The 13,374-nt window shown below is 44.8% G+C and overlaps 1 long non-coding RNA gene across 1 annotated transcript; it reads left to right on the plus strand.

The window, feature by feature from the left end:
* Positions 1-9,060: 9,060 nt before the first annotated feature.
* On the plus strand, positions 9,061-9,353 carry LOC115167751 (uncharacterized). The gene is made up of 2 exons (XR_003870550.1): positions 9,061-9,199; positions 9,250-9,353. It is a non-coding gene; the product is annotated as an uncharacterized LOC115167751 (long non-coding RNA).
* The last annotated feature ends 4,021 nt before the right edge of the window (positions 9,354-13,374 follow it).

Genomic DNA, 13,374 nt, shown 5'->3' on the forward strand with positions numbered 1-13,374 from the left:
AACACGGGTGCGTCGGTGAACAGGGTCTTCAACTTCTTGAAGGCTCCCTCCGCCTCCGTCGACCATCGCAAACGCACCGGCCCCCCCTTCAGCAGTGAGGTAATGGGAGCCGCTACCTGGCCAAAACCCCGGATAAACCTCCGGTAGTAATTGGCAAAGCCTAAGAACCGCTGCACCTCCTTCACCGTGGTTGGAGTCGGCCAATTACGCACGGCCTTAACGCGGTCACACTCCATCACCACCCCCGTGGTGGAAATGCGATAACCCAGAAAGGAAACGGCTCGTTTGGAAAACACACACTTCTCAGCCTTAACGTATAGGTCATGCTCCAGCAGTCTACCAAGCACCTTGCGCACCAGGGACACATGCGCGGAGCGGGTGGCGGAATATATCAGAATGTCATCGATATAGACTATCACGCCCTGCCCGTGCAGGTCCCTGAGAATCTCGTCAACAAAGGATTGAAAGACGGCTGGAGCATTTTTCAACCCATACGGCATGACGAGGTACTCATAATGGCCCGATGTGGTACTAAAGGCTGTTTTCCACTCGTCTCCCTTCTTGATACGCACCAGGTTATACGCGCTCCTAAGATCCAGTTTTGTGAAGAACTTTGCTCCGTGAAATGATTCCACCGCCGTAGCGATGAGAGGTAGTGGGTAACTAAACCCCACCGTGATAGCGTTTAGACCTCTGTAATCAATGCACGGACGCAGACCTCCCTCCTTTTTCTTCACAAAAAAGAAACTCGAGGAGGCGGGTGAGATGGAGGGCCGAATGTACCCCTGTCCCAGGGATTCAGTGACATATGTCTCCATAGCCGCTGTCTCCTCCTGTGACAAGGGGTACACGTGACTCCTGGGAAGTGCAGCGTTAACCTGGAGGTCTATCGCGCAATCCCCCTGTCGATGGGGTGGTAATTTAGTCGCCCTCTTTTTACAGAAGGCGATCGCCAAATCGGCGTACTCAGGGGGAATGCGCACGGGGGACACCTGGTCTGGACTCTCCACCGACGTGGCACCTATGGAAACTCCTAGACACCTCCCTGAACACTCCTCTGACCACCCCTGGAGAACCCCCTGTTTCCACGAAATACGGGGATTGTGACCAGCCAGCCAGGGGACCCCCAGCACCACCGGAAACGCAGGCGAATCAATAAGGAAAAAACTAATGCGTTCCTTATGATTCCCCTGCGTTACCATGTCCAGTGGCACCGTAGACTCCCTGACTAGCCCTGACCCTAATGGTCGGCTATCTAGGGAGTGCACGGGGAAGGGGGAATCTAACGGCACCCGCGGAATGCCCAGCTTAATGGCAAGTCCACGATCCATAAAGTTCCCAGCTGCGCCTGAATCGACTAGCGCCCTATGCTGGGAAGAGGGAAAAAAATTAGGAAACAAAACAGGTAAGAACACGTGACCAACAGGGGGTTCTGGGTGAATCTGGTGCCGACTCACCTGGGGTGACCGAGAAGTGTTCTGCCTGCCCTCTCGACTCCCAGACTGGCTCCTCCAGCACCGGTCGGCCGTGTGTCCTCTCCGACCACAGCTGGGGCAGGAGGAGCCAGCTCCTCCGGTGTCCCTTGGCACGGCCCCCCCCACCTCCATAGGGGTAGGGGCGGGGGTGCACGAAGGTGGAACGGGCAGGACCCTCTCCGAACGCCCGCGGGCAGCCAGCAGATTGTCCAAACGAATGGACATGTCGATGAGCTCGTCCAGGGATAGAGCTGCATCTCGACAGGCCAGCTCCCTACGGACGTCCGCCCGGAGACTGCATCTATAGTGGTCTATGAGAGCCCTGTCGTTCCACCCCGCCCCAGCAGCCAAGGTCCTGAACTCCAACGCGAAGTCCTGAGCGCTCCTCGTCTCCTGCCTGAGGTGGAACAGCCGTTCACCCGCCGCTCTTCCCTCCGGAGGGTGATCGAACACGGCCCGAAAGCGGCGGGTGAACTCTGGATAATGGTCCCTCGCCGAGTCTGGGCCATTCCAGACCGCATTAGCCCACTCCAGAGCTCGGCCCGTCAGGCAGGAAACGAGGGCACTCACGCTCTCCTCTCCCGAGGGAGCAGGTCTGACGGTGGCCAGGTACAGCTCGAGCTGGAGCAGAAATCCCTGGCACCCAGCCGCCGCCCCATCGTACTCCCTCGGGAGCGCCAGACGAAGCGCGCCTGAGCCAGACGTAGTGGGAGGAGGAGGTGGCTGCATCGGAGGAGCCGGAGGTGGAGAGAGGAGACCACTTCTCTCCCATCTGTCCATCCTCTCCATCATCTGGTCCATCGCGGATCCTATGCGGTGGAGGACCGTAGTGTGGTGGAGGACGCGTTCCTCCATCGAGGGGACAGGGGTGGCCGCTGCTCCTGCTGATTCCATGCCTTTTTAGGTGGTGCGGGATTCTGTAACGGATTGGCAGTCGTGGTGAAGGAATGAGGCACAGGAAGCAGCGAGCACAGGGTAGTGGCGTATTTAATGTAGACTCACTACTGAAACAAAATATTCCCAAACACAGGGGAGAAAGTACACACGGCGTAGACTAGCGCCGACACGAACATGAAACGTTAACATGAAATAATCCCGCACAACACGGAAGCGGACCAGCTCACATAAATAGCCCCGCTAATTAACCACACTCAAACCAGGTGCACAAAACCAAAAAAAAGGGAAAACCAAAAAGGGGAATCAGTGGCAGCTAATAGGCCGGTGACGACGACCGCCGAGCGCCACCCGAGCAGGAGGGGGCGCCACCGTCGGTGGGAATCGTGACACTAGGCCACTCCAGGACCTTAATGTGCTTCTTCTTGAGCCACTCCTTTGTTGCCTTGGCTGTGTGTTTTTGGTCATTGTCGTGCTGGAATACCCATCCACGACCAATTTTCAATGTCCTGGCTGAGGGAAGGAGGTTCTCACCCAAGATTTGAGAGTACATGGCCCCGTCAAATGATGCAGTGAAGTTGCCCTGTCCCCTTAGCAGAAAAACACCCAAAGCATAATGTTTCCACCTCCATGTTTGATGGTGGAGATGGTGTTCTTGGGGTCATAGGCAGCATTCCTCCTCCTCCAAACACGGCGAGTTGAGTTGATGCCAAAGAACTCTATCTTGGTCTCATCTGACCACAACACCTTCACCAGTTGTCCTCTGAATCATTCAGATGTTCATTGGAAAACTTCAGACGGGCATGTATATGTATTCTTGAGCAGGGGGACCTTGCGGGTGCTGCAGGATTTCTGTCCTTCTCGGCGTAGTGTGTTACCAATTGTTTTCTTGGTGACTATGGTCCCAGCTGCCTTGAGATCATTGACAAGATCCTCCCGTGTAGTTCTGGGCTGAACCCTCACCGTTCTCATGATCATTGCAACTCCACGAGGTGAGATCTTGCATGGAGCCCCAGGCCGAGGGATATTGACAGTTCCTTTGTGTTTCTTCCATTTGAGAATAATCGCACCAAATGTTGTCACCTTCTCACCCAGCTGCTTGGCGATGGTCTTGTAGCCCATTCCAGTCTTGTGTAGGTCTACAATTTTGTCCCTGACATCCTTGGAGAGCTCTTTGGTCTTGGCCATAGTGGAGAGTTTGGAATCTGATTGATTGCTTCTGTGGACAGGTGTCTTTTATACAGGTAACAAACTGAGATTAGGAGTACTCCCTTTAAGAGTGTGCTCCTAATCTTAGCTCGTTACCTGTATAAAAGACACCTGGGAGCCAGAAATCTTTCTGAGAGGGGGTCAAATACTTATTTCCTTCATTAAAATGCAAATCAATTTATAAAATTTTTGACATGCGTTTTTCTGGATTCTTCTGTTGTTATTCTGTCTCTCACTGTTCAAATAAACCTACCATTAAAATTATAGACTGATCATTTCGTTGTCAGTGGGCAAACGTACAAAATCAGCAGGGGATCAAATACTTCCCCCCCCCTCACTGTATAACCGCATTTACTCATTCCATAACCTTTGTGGCGTTATATTCAAATTGTGCTTATGTAGCTAGCTACATTCAATTAGCGCTGTAAAACAATGCTAATTGCGTCAGAGAAGTATTAGCTTGTGTTTTTGAAGCTACCCTGGCCTTATGACTCAAGTGGCACAGCGGTCTTAGGCACAGCATCTCAGTGTTCGAGGCGTCACTACAGACACCCTGGTTTGAATCCAGGCTGTATCACAACCAGTTGTGATTTGGAGTCCCATAGTGAAGCCCACAATTGGCCTAGCGTCATCAGAATTTGGCCGGTGTAGGCCGTCATTGTAAATAATAATGTTGTTGTTAAATGACATGCCTAGTTAAATAAAAAATATGACCATGGTTTGTTTTCATTTGGCCTATTTAGCATAGCTCTGTTCTATTCTGCCCTGCCTTGCCCCCCTGTGGAGCTCAAAAGTTGCTGTTTCTTGATGTTGTAAGTCAAATTTGTGATTTTGTCAATGCAATATACCATTTTTATAGCAGTGTTTGTTACTTTGTAATATTGATTTATTGCTATATCCTTGTATTCTAATTACTAATAATTCCTCTTTATTCTGTACTTTCAGAAACCACAAACAGTATTTGCCAATATCATAACTGGAACTGGACATCTTTCGAGCTGAAGATTGAGGCCAGCTTTTGTATGCTAGCATACACTCAACAGTTTTACTGGATGAAAACACAGCAAGAAAACACATAGGCCAATATGTAATAGTTGTCTATTTTATTGCAGTATTGGTGGTGGTTGGTTGAACAACAAGTTTTACTAGAGGGGGAAAAAATGAATATGCATAACCCATATTTAATATTCATGCAGTGACTGAACATCTGCCTGTGAATGTTCATCCTGAGGCTGCTCCTCCTCAACACCAAAGTGTAGAGCACGTCTATCTCTTGCCGGAGAGCATAGCAGGGCAGGCGAAGACAAAGCTCATAACATATTGCTGCGAAAACGTAGGTGTTATGGATTAACCTTTCTGGCGCAGGCAAGCAACCCACCTCGACAACATCTGGTGAAATTGCAGAGCGCCAAATTCAAAATACAGAAATTGTCATAATAAACATTCATAAAAAATACAAGTGTTATACATCGGCTTAAAGATTAACTTCAGCCGCTTTGTCAGATTTCAAAAAAGCTTTACGGCGAAAGCATACCATGCGATTATCTGAGGACAGCGCCCCGCTTACAAAAGCATACAAACATTTTACAACCAAGTAAAGGAATTACAAAAGTCAGAAATAGCGATAGAATTAATCACTTACATTTGAAGATCTTCATATGGTTGCAGTCACAAGAGTCCCAGCTACACAATAAATGTTTGTTTTGTTCAATAAAGTCCCTCTTTATATCCCAAAAACTCAGTTTTGTTGGCGCGTTTTTGTTCAGTAATCCACTGGCTCCAAGGCGGTCAAAACACGCAGATGAATACATCCTAATAGTACCGGTAAAGTTCATCGAAACATGTCAAACGATGTTTATAATTAATCCTCAGGTTCTCAATTGTCTAAATAATCGATAATATTTCAACCGGACAATAGCGTATTCAATAGAAAGGAAAAACAACGAAGTGCGCGCTCTCGGTGACGCGCAAAACCAGCACTGCATTCTTCCTCAGTCCACTGACAAAAAGGTCTCATTCTTCTTCATTTTTCAGAAAACAAGCCTGAAACAATGTCTAAAGACTGTTGACATCTAGTGGAAGCCATAGGAACTGCAATCTGGGTCCTAACCCATTAGATACTCTATAGGCATTGAATTGAAAATACCCACATCAAAAGGAATCCCACTTCCTGGATGGATTTTCCACAGGTTTTATACTCACAGACATTATTTTAACAGTTTTGGAAATGTTAGTGTTTTCTATCCAAATCTGCCAACTATATTCATATCCTAGCTTCTGAGCCTGAGTAACAGGCAGTTTACTTTAGGCACGCTTCTCATCCAGACATCAAAATACTGCTCCCAAGCCATAAAAAGTTAACATCCTCTGCCTTATCATGGATAGACAGTTACCTATCCAATAGAACAGAGAATTTTCTATAATGGAAGCCTCTAATGCACATCTGGTTGCGTGTGGTGTGCAGCAGGGCAGCCGGCTTGGACCATTGCAAGATGGCAACGACAGCCAGAAGCTCTGCTTCTAGCTCCTTAGCAACTTTGCAGTATTTTGTGTGTTATTTCTTCCAGTATTAGCCTAGAAAGTTAATTTTATTACATGCAGCCAGAAGTGGCGGTAACACACCAGCATTACGACCAGGAATACAACTTTCCCGAATTATATCCTTTGTTTTTACCCCCCAGTTCAATTGAGCTTATCCCAGAGGCTGCTCCAAGACGCCGCTGGCAGAGAAAAGGTATTCGGAGTGGACTTTTAATCCAACTCAGGAGTAGTGCACATCATCCACTGCTTCTGAATATATTACTCGCTAATGTTCAGTCTCTGGACAATAAAGTAGACCTCACAATCAAATACCGACCATATTACCTCACAAGAGAATTTTCTTAGGTTATAGTCACAGGCGTGTATATTCCCCCTCAAGCCGATTCCACGACGGTCCTCAAGGAACTACACTGGACTTTGTGCAAACTGGAAATCACATATCCTGAGGCCGCATTTATCGTAGCTGGGGATTTTCACAAAGCAAATTTGAGGAAAATGCTTCCGAAGTTCTATCAACACATTGACTGTAGTACTTGCACTGCTAAAACACTACCACTGCTACTCCAACTTCCAGGATGCCTACAAGGCTGTCCCGCGTGCCTCCCTTCGGCAAATCGGATCATGACTCCATTTTGCTCATCCCTTCCTATAGGCAGAAACTCAAATAGGGACTACCCGTGCTAAGGTTTATTCATTGCTGGTCTGACCAATCGGAATCCATGCTTCAAGATTGTTTTGATCATGCGGACTGGGATATGTTCTGGTTAGCCTCCGAGAATAACATTGACGTATACACTGACATGGTGACTGAGTTCATCAGGTAGTGTATAGCGTATGTTGTTCCCACTGTGCCTTTAAAAAACAAAAAAGATGGAACCCCTTCACCAGTCCCCCTCCCTCGGAGGACAAATCTCTTTTAGGGTTTTTACAGCTTTTTTGCTTTACATTTGACATATACATTTTGCGTACATGGTACTTTTATATACAGCTGTCACTAACAATAATACTTTACCAAACATAAGCTCTTTAATCCCAAACCTCAGCCCATTCCACCTATCACCATAGACCAAAGTAGTTTGGTTTCCTTGTGCTATATATTGTTCAATTGTGCTGTTTTACATAATTTAACCTTTCTAAATCAAAGTATCCACAGATTGTGAGCTAAAGATAAACCTTCCTATGAGTATTATATATATATATATATATATATGACTGACTATGGTTTTCCAAATCGCCCAATGTTGCCATTTGTAAGGTTAATTTTAAGTGCATGTTGTGATTTTTTTAACCATTCCTGAACCTGTGACCAGAAACAAGCTACATTGATAATTTATTCTGGTATTGCCCCTATTGATTCTGTCTCTTCGCAGCAAAAACATACAGAGCTGAGATTGTTGCATTCTGTTGGTGGCAAGAATTTGATATAATATTTTAAATGGGAAAACTCTAAGTGTTGAATCAAGTGTAGTTTTTTGTACCAGTTCATAAACCATATGCCATGGAATTGGTACATCGAAAATCTCTTCCCACTGTGACTGTTAAAACCTACCAAAATCAGAAATCATTGATAGAGCTGAAAGTGTGAACCACCCGCCGTTAATCATATCAATGTGACTGGGAATATGGTGGAATACAAACAGTGTAGTTATTCCCTCAAGGCAATCAAACAGGCAAAATGTTAGTACAGTGACAAAGTGGAGTTGCAATTCAGCTGCTAAAAAACGAGACGTGTGACAGGGCCTACAGACAATCACGGATTACAAAGGGAAAACCAGCCACGTTGCGGATACCAACGTCTTGCTCCCAGACAAGGTAAACAACTTCACTGGCTTTGAGGATAACAGTGCCACTGACGCGGCCTGCTACCGAGGGCTGTGGGCTCTCCTTCTCCGTGGCCGACGTGAGTAAGCCATTTAAGCGTGTGAACCCTCGCAAGGCTGCCGGCCCAGACGACATCCTTAGGCACGCCCTCAGAGCATGCGCAGACCAGCTGGCTGGTGTGTTTACGGACATATTCAATCTCTCCCTACCCCAGTCTGCTGTCCCCACATGCTTCAAGATGGCCGCCATTGTTCCTCTACCCAAGAACGCAGAGGTAATTGAACTAAATGACTATTGCCCTGTAGCAGTCACTTCTGTCATCATCAAGTGCTTTGAGAGACTAGTCAAGGATCATATCACCTCTACCTTACCTGTCACCCTAGACCGGGGGTCGGCAACCCGCGGCTCTAGAGCCGCATGCGGCTCTTTAGCGCCGCCCTAATGGCTCCCTGGAGCTTTTTCAAAAATATGAACATGGAAAAAGATGGTGTGAATATATTTTTTGTTTTAATATAATTTATTATCCAATGCTGTAAAAATGTGTATAATAAATATTTAGTTTCAACATTTCTGTCAACGAAGATTTACGTCATAGCCTGCGACACACGTTTCTTTCAACTCGGCGTAGTGCCAGACAGGTGGCTGTTGCAAACAAACCGGCGGGTGTGTCATGGGCCATGGATCCCAAAGGGAAAAAGAGAAAGATAGCTGAGGAGAACTGAGGGATTCCACAGTTCTTGGACCGAATCATTTGCTTACATTGCCAATGCGGAAGGATTGCCTGCATGTTTGCTTTGTAATGAGAAGTTGTCAAATAACAAAAAGAGTAACGTGGAAAGACATTTCCATTCTTCCTGACAGTTATAGGAACATGAAGAAATGTGCATTTGGAGTATTATCCATCTTTGGATCAACATACCTGTGCGAGCAGATATTCTCAAACATGAACTACATAAAATCCAAATACCGCACCCGCCTCACAGATGAGAGCTTGCAGTCCTGCGTGAAGATTAAAATTACATCTTACATGCCAGATGATGAGAAGCTGTCCAGTGATGTCCGAAAACAGAAGTCACATTAAACGGATAAGAACACAATCCTGTCATAGGCACATATTTATTAACAAAGTGGCTGTTTTTATAAAGTGATTTCTGATTTTTGTCAGTATATATTTGGAATGACACATAGGGATATTATTGTGTTTTGTTGCTCAGGTCCGAGGATGGCTGCATTGTATTGTGCGTGTCAAAAGAGAAGAGGTGCTGCTGCATTTTACCCTTGCACATTTGCAGAAAACTAAAGAGAAGAGGATAATGCACAGAAATCGAACTTAAACTGTATTATTTTAATTTTATATACTTTACCTTTTCAAAAGGCTGCTGTTTTATTGCACTCTGTCTGTTGCCCAGATAAGGGGGAAAAGAGAAGAGGATTGTATCGTATTATTGAGGATTGAAAAGGACTGCATTTTATTTGTGAAATTACATGAGGCCTATTATGCACGTTGCACATTTTGTTGTTGTTGTTTCGAATCCTAAAATAAAATGACATCAAAAATCTGATTTCTGTATTGTATTTCTATAATTTCATCAATGCAACGAAACATAATACATTAATATTATAATGGAAGTTAAACTTAAAGCACCATCGTACAGCAGAGTAGTCACGTGGTGCGTCATTCTCTCCAGGATACGCTGCAGGTAAAATAAACGTTTAATCATGAATGCTCATTATGTATTTGTAGCCTACTTATCATTTTGATAGTAGGCTAATATAGCTAATATAGACACTTACAGCATGTGTTGCCTTCATTATAAGGCTTATATAAGGCTTTACATTTTTTGCGGCTCCAGACAGATTTGTTTTTTTGGTCCAATATGGCTCTTTCAACATTTTGGGTTGCCGACCCCTGCCCTAGACCCACTTCAATTTTCTTACCGCCCAAATAGATCCACAGAGAATTTAATCGCCATCACACTGAACACTGCCCTATCCCATCTGGACAAGAGGAATACCTATGTAAGAATGCTGTTCATTGACTATAGCTCAGCATTCAACACCACAGTACCCTCCAAGCTCATCATTAAGCTTGAGGCCCTGGGTCTGAACCCTGCCCTGTGCAACTGGGTCCTGAACTTCAACACATCCACTTCGCTGATCTTCAACACTGGGGCCCCACAAGGGCGCGTGCTCAGCCCCCTCCTGTACTTCCTGTTCACCCATGACTGCGTGGCCAAGTGCGCCAACTCAATCATCAAGTTCGCAGGCAACAACAGTAGTAGGCTTGATTACCAACAATGACGAGACAGCCTACAGAGAGGAGAGGGCTCTGGGAGTGGGGTGCCAGGAAAATAATAACCTCTCACTCAACGTCAACAAAACAAAAAGGAGATAATCGTGGGCTTCAGGAAACAGCAGAGGGAGCACCCACCTATCCACACTGACAGGACCGCAGTGGAGAAGGTGGAAAGCTTCAAGTTCCTCGGTGTACACATCATGGACAAACTGAAAAATGGTCCACCCACACAGACAGTGTGGTGAAGAAGCCACAACAGTACCTCTTCAACCTCAGGAGGCTGAAGAAATTTGGCTTGGCACCTAACACCCTCAAATTATTACAGATGCACAATTGAGATCATCCTGTCGGGCTGTATCACCGCTTCGTACGGCAACTGCATCGCCCGCAACCGCAGGGCTCGCCAGAGGGTGGTGTGGTCTGCCCAACGCATCACCGGGGGCAAACTACCTGCACTCCAGGACACTTACAGCACCCAATGTCACTGGAAGGCCCAAAATATCATCAATCACAACAACCACCCGAGCCACTGCCTGTTCACCCGCTATCATCCTGAAGGCAAGGTCAGTACATGTGCATCAGAGCTGGGACCGAGAGACTGAAAAACAGCTTCTATCTCAAGGCCATCAGACTGTTTCATTGCCATCACTAGCACATATACATAGACTTGAAATCACTGGCCACTTTAATAATGTTTACATATTTTGCATTACTCATCTCATATGTGAATACACTGTATTCCATACTATTCTACTGCATCTTAGTTTATGCCGCTCTGACATTGCTCATCCATATATATTCTTAATTCCATTCCTTAGATTGTATTGGGTATATGTGAAATTGTTAGATATTACTGCACTGTCGGAGCTAGAAACACAAGCATTTCGCTACACCGGCAAAAACATATATAATCTGATTTGATTTGCAAGCATGCCAAAAGGTGGCCATAGGCCTACAGCCGTTGAGATACGGCCAAAAGGCCTCTCTCCATGTGACGGTTATTATTTGTGACTTTTCAATCTTTCTGTTTCCCTATTTTTACCCAAGGAATCCTGCTGATGTATTAGTTGCCATGAACAACCTAGAGAAAAGGTTGTCACGGGCAACCTCACATTGTTATAGCAACTACCAAGAGAATTTCCTCTCTCGTGCTGCAACCCTCAGCTCAATGTCTCTATCTACCTTACCATCACTTCCAATGATCAATTACTGAAAACCATGAACAGATGGAGAAGAAAAAGTATATGTTTTTACATTAAAATGCAATAGGATGTATTTTCTGGTAGGCAATGTTTTTCCTGCTGGTGGGCAGACAGCCATCAGGAGAACATTTCAGAACTTTCTCTTGTCTGTAATGAATGCTAGATTGTAATTTAAATAATGTAAAATAATTCATATATATGCGACATTTAGCAGACAATTGTAACCAAAGTGACTTTGCATATTTTTTTTTTAAGTATGGTTGGTCTCGAGAATGAACCCACTATTTTGACATCGCAAGCACCAAAGCTGGGGAACAATAGTAGGGGGAAGGAAGAAGGAGAAACAAGGGGAAGGAAAAGGAGGGAAACAAATTCTGAATAACATCTATGGTCAATTTCTTTTATTGAAATGGGTGAATTAAAAATCACCTGAGTTGACCTCTCTGGGCCAGTGAGACCCTAATCAACAGCCAGTGGAATCGCGTCGCGCGAAATGCAAAACCTCATAAATGCTATAACTTCAATTTTTCAAACAAATGACTATTTTACACCGTTTTATAGATACACCTCTCCTGAATCGAACCACGTTGTCCGATTTCAAAAAGGCTTTACAGCAAAAGCAAAACATTAGATTATGTCAGCAGAGTACCCAGCCAGAAATAATCACACAGCCATTTTCAAAGCAACTAGACGCATCACAAATACCCAAAACACAGCTAAATGCAGCACTAACCTTTGACAACCTTCATCAGATGACACTCCTAGGACATCATGTTACACAATACATGCATTTTGTGTTCGATAAAGTTCATATTTATATATAAAAACAGCATTTTACATCGGCGCGTGACGTTCAGAAAATCTTTTCCCTCAAATGCTTCCGGTGAAATAGCGCTACAATTTACAAAATTACTATTTGAAAACATTGTTAAAATGTAATATTGTCATTCAAAGACTTATATATTAACCTGTTGGGGATAGGGGGCAGTATTTGCACGGCCGGATAAAAAACGTACCCGATTTAATCTGGTTACTACTCCTGCCCAGTAACTAGAATATGCATATAATTATTGGCTTTGGATAGAAAACACCCTAGACTTTCTAAAACTGTTTGAATGGTGTCTGTGAGTATAACAGAACTCATATGGCAGGCAAAAACTTGAGAAGATTCCTTACAGGAAGTGGCCTGTCTGACCATTTCTTGCCCTCCTTGATCATCTCTATCCAAAACAGGGGATCTCTGCTGTTACGTGACACTTCCTACGGCTCCCATGGGCTCTCAGAAGGCGGGAAAAAGCTGAATGATGTAATTCCATCCCCAGGCTGAAACACAATAGCGCTTTTGGCAAGTGCTCTATCAGAGGGCCATCAGACTGAGGCTCGTGCATGAGGGGATAGCATGCTTTTACTTTCACTCTCTTTGTATTAAAAAACGACGAAATCGTCCCACCTACGTAACAGCCAGTGGAATCCTGTGGCGCGTTATTGAAATACCTTAGAAATGCTATTACTTCAATTTCTCAAACATATGACTATTTTACAGCATTTTAAAGACAAGACTCTCGTTAATCTAACCACACTGTCCGATTTCAAAAAGGCTTTACAACGAAAGCAAAACATTAGATTATGTCAGCAGAGTACCCAGCCAGAAATAATCAGACACCCATTTTTCAAGCTAGCATATAATGTCACATAAACCCAAACCACAGCTAAATGCAGAGCTAACCTTTGATGATCTTCATCAGATGACAATCCTAGGACATTATGTTAAACAATACATGCATGTTTTGTTCAATCAAGTTCATATTTATATCAAAAACCAGCTTTTTACATTAGCATGTGATGTTCAGAACTAGCATACCCCCCGCAAACTTCCGGTGAATTTACTAAATTACTCACGATAAACGTTCACAAAAAACATAATTATTTTAAGAAT

This window comes from Salmo trutta, chromosome 29 (assembly GCF_901001165.1).
Source record: "Salmo trutta chromosome 29, fSalTru1.1, whole genome shotgun sequence".
Lineage (NCBI taxonomy): Eukaryota > Metazoa > Chordata > Actinopteri > Salmoniformes > Salmonidae > Salmo > Salmo trutta.